This window comes from Elephantulus edwardii, unplaced genomic scaffold, assembly GCF_000299155.1.
Source record: "Elephantulus edwardii isolate Elephantulus edwardi_28Jun2011 unplaced genomic scaffold, EleEdw1.0 scaffold00131, whole genome shotgun sequence".
Lineage (NCBI taxonomy): Eukaryota > Metazoa > Chordata > Mammalia > Macroscelidea > Macroscelididae > Elephantulus > Elephantulus edwardii.
Genome location: NW_006399881.1, coordinates 8,771,765 through 8,776,057, shown reverse-complemented (window position 1 = coordinate 8,776,057; position 4,293 = coordinate 8,771,765).

The following is a 4,293-nucleotide window of genomic DNA, read 5'->3' as shown; positions in this document are numbered from 1 at the left end:
GCCCTTTTGATTTTCTGACTCCAGCTCTCTGCACATTTCATTATAGTATCTTGTTTTATCGTCCCGGGCTGCCCTTTGAAATTTACTGTTTAGCTCTTTGATTTCTTGGTTTCTTCCTTTAGCTTTGGCTTCTCGGCGCTCTAATGCAATATTCAGAGTCTCATCTGACATCCATCTTGGCCTTTTCTTCTTTTTCATCCTTTGTAATGATCTTTTGCATTCTTCATGTACGATTTTCTTGATATCCTCCCAGAGCTCATTTGGTCTATGCTAATTGGTGCTCAAGGCCTCAAACCTGTTCCTGAGATTGTTTTGGAATTCGAGTGGAATAGACTGAAGATCAAATTTTGGTTCCCATGGACTTGATTTAATTTTCCTCAACTTCACTTTGAACTTGCATATGAGTATTTGGTGGTCTGTGTGTGCCACAATCAGCACCCGGCCTGGTTTTCACTGCTGATATTGAGCTTCTCCACCAAGTCTTTCCACAAATATAATCTGTTTGATTCTTATGCATACCATCAGGTGAGATCCATGTGTATAGCCTGCGTTTATGTTTCTTATAAAAGGTATTTGCAATGAATAAGTCATTGAATGTGCAGAACTCTATCATTCTATCTCCAGCCTCATTTCTCTCACCGAGCCCATATTTTCCAGCTACTGAACCTTCTTCTCTGTTCCCAACTTTTGTGTTCCAGTCGCCACATGCCTCCTCATAAAATCCAAGCTCCTGAAGAATCTGTTCTGCATATAGATTAAAAAAGTATGGAGAAAGACTATCCATTTTCATTTACTTTTCAAAGTACTTAAACTATCTGGACTATTGCTGTCTGGTTTCCCACCTCACTACAGCCTAAACTGTTTTTGCTAAGATTGCTTGTGAACTAATATACTTAATCTAGTGGACTCGTTGTTGTGTACTGTCAAGTCGGGACCTACCCATAGCTGACCCTCCAGAGGCTGTCAGTCACACCGGAGGAGATTGCCCATCCACTTCCTGTGGAGTTGCTGGTGGATTAAAACTGTGCCTTTGGGATTGCAAAACAGCTTCTTGCCACTAGGCCACCAGAGGTCCTGGTGGACTCATTGGATTCTAATTTTACTTGACATTTCTGTTGTACCTAACTTTGTTAATCACTGTCTCCTTGAAAATATGTATTCTCTTGGCCTTTTTGTTCTCTTTGCTTGCCCTTCTGTTGTATTTCTTTGCTTGCATGCTTTGTTAGTTCTTCATGATCCACTCAGTCTTTACACACTGTTGTTACCTGAGTTTGACTTCTTAGTCAAGTGTTATAATAGAAAACATCTCTGTAAATTCTCTTAGTTATACCAGGGTTTCAGTTCCACTTAGAGTCAGATGTTGTTCTATATTTCTAAATTCTTAACAGAGTGTTCCCAGTGAGCTTTACATTCATTCCTAACAACCTGCTGGAAATCCGTACCTGAATATCTCACAGAATATCTAGTAGTGTATTGTCCTTTCCATCAACTTATGCCTTCTTAATTGGAAAATAAAGTTTTGTTAATGTATGTTGGTACATCTAAGCACCCAGAGTAGATGGTTGAGTGTAAATATATTATTAACACCCATCAGTAATATCTAAAATACAATTTTTGGATCATACCATTGACTTGCTTGAAAGGCTGCAATGGTATTCTTTTGCTAACAGGAGAAATGGAAGGTCAGGAGAAAATTGGACTCTCTTATATGGTCTATCAGGCCCTCTTTGATAGCTTCTCTGCCTACCTACATCTCCAGGTCACATTCTATCCTTTTCTCCTTCAAACTTTTGTGCTTTAGCATGTACAGGTCTCCGTAATATTCTGTTTCTGAACTTGATGTGCTGTCAGGAGCGACCAGTCCTTGGAAACTTAAATCATACATGGAAAAGTAGAAGGTCAATTAAAGAGAGGAAGACCCTTAGTAAGATGGATTGACACGATGAGTGCAGCAGTGGGCTTAAACATGGCAGAGAGTAGGAGGTAGGGCAAAGTTTCGAGGTATTGTCCATAGGATGGCTATGAATCAGAGTTGACTGGATGGCACCTGACAACAAACGTAATGTCTTTGCTATGTTTTTTGCTTTGAGTGCACTATTTTCCTGCAGAGTTGGACATGGATCACTTGATAGGATAGGATGCCTCGTTTCTCATGGAAGCTAAAATTAATTGGCAATTTGCTCTATTTCTCTGACCTCAGCATTAATGAAGTATGTTTGGTCTTTGTTCGTTTTGTTTTTTTTTTAAATTGGTCACCTAGTGGCAAGAAGCTGCAATCCTGAAGGCACACGGTTTGAGGCCACCAGCTGCTTCGCAGGAGAAGGCTGGGCAGTCTCCTCCTGTGTAATTAAGTGCCTCTGAAAACCTGCTGGAGGGCCAGCTATGGGTCAGTTCTAACTCTATGCTACACAACAACAACAAATAATAGTCATCAATTAGAGAGGCAAGTCTAGGCACCCTGTTGTCATGAGGTGTACAAAGGAGAGGAAAATAAGAAGTAAAGGTATTTCACAACTCTTCAATTATGTAACTTGCTGTTGACTACTTCTAGAAACTCTGGTGGTGTAGTGCTTTACATGTTGTGCTAACTAAAAGATGAGTGGTTCAAATCCACTGGCTACATTTCTGCAGGACATAAGAAGTCACAAGCACTTTTAGTAAAAATGGTTTAAATATCAATGGAAGTGTCAGTAGTTTTTTTACATCCTTTTGTAAGGTTCACTTGATTCTTTTTTGTTTCTTCATTCTTTATAACATGAAATAATGAAAAAAATGCCAAGTGTGAAATATAATGCTCGTTGTTTTGGTGTTAGATTTATTATAGTAGAATTCTTGGAAAATAAAAAATGGTGTCCTGATTTTATGATTAATAATAAGTGTATAAATGTTATGAAATAATACATGTGAAGGGCCCGACACAGTACTTGGCATATAATAGTAAACAGTTACTCGAGTTGCTTTTTCTCCTTTCTCAGATTATGAAAATAACCATGGAATTCCATTCCATATCTTACCAAATCCATTGCCACTGAATTGATTTCAACCAATAGTGACACTTAATCAGGTTTCCAAGGCTGTATATCTCAATGGATGGAGGCCTTCTCATCCTTTTCTAATGGAGTGGCTGGTGGGTTAGCAGCCCAATATTTAACCTACTACACCACCAAGAACTGATTCTCTATACCTTAGTAGAAGAAAATGCCCAGCAAAACCAATGAAAGTTGGTATACTAAATATCTGGAGGGATACAGAAATATTTAAGGACTTTTCCTACTCAGTCATAGACATTAGGTTATTATTAAGTATTTTATAGTTTCTAGGCTTCTCCTCTACTTACTATTCTGAAAACCTGTTTTTAAACTATTGCTATTTTATAGGAGCATAAAACACTTTGAAGGTTGTTTATGTACCACATTTAATTAATCTCATTGTTTGTTGTTGTTGTTGTTATGTGCCGTCGAGTTGCTTGCCACTCATAGCGACCCTATGTACAACAGCTCTAAACTCTGCTCTGTCCTGTGCCAATCTCACTGGCTCCGACACACTCATCCCAATTGCCTCAGTCACCCATCTCCCAGAGGGCCTTCCCCTCCACCCCCCCATGCATGATGTCTTTCTCCAAGTACCGGTCTCTCCTTACAACATGACCAGAGTATGTCAGACGAAGTCTCATAATCCTTGCCTTTATGGAGCAGCCTGATTTAACCCTCTCCAGGATGAATCTGTTTGTTTTCTTAGCAGTCCATGGTACCCTCAGCACTCTTCTCCAACACCAAAGCTCAAAAGCATCAATTCTCCTTCTGTCCTCCTGGTCACTGTCCAGCTCTCTGACGCATAACAAGTGATTTCAAAGACCATGGCCTGTATCAGGCTCACCTTAGTCTCCAGAGACACACTGTTGCTCTTGAGTACTTTAGAGAGGTTCTTAACAGCAGACTTTCCCATTGCAATACGTCTTTTCATTTCCTGGCTGCTGGTGTCAAGAGTGTTGATTGTGGAGCCAAGCAGACTAAAGCTGTAAACAATCTCAATCTCTTCACCATCCATCCTGATGCTGCTAATTGGTCCAGTGGTGAGAATCTTTGTCTTCTTGACATTGAGCCTCAATCCATATTGAAGGCTGCATTCTTTGACCCTCTGCAGCAAGCGCTTCAGGTCCTCCTCAGTTTCAGCAAGCAGGGTTGTGTGAAAACCTATTAATCTCATTGTTGTTGTTGTTGTTATGTGCCGTCGAGTTGTTTTTGACTCATAGTGACCCTGTGCACAACAGCTCTAAACCCTGCTCTATCCTGC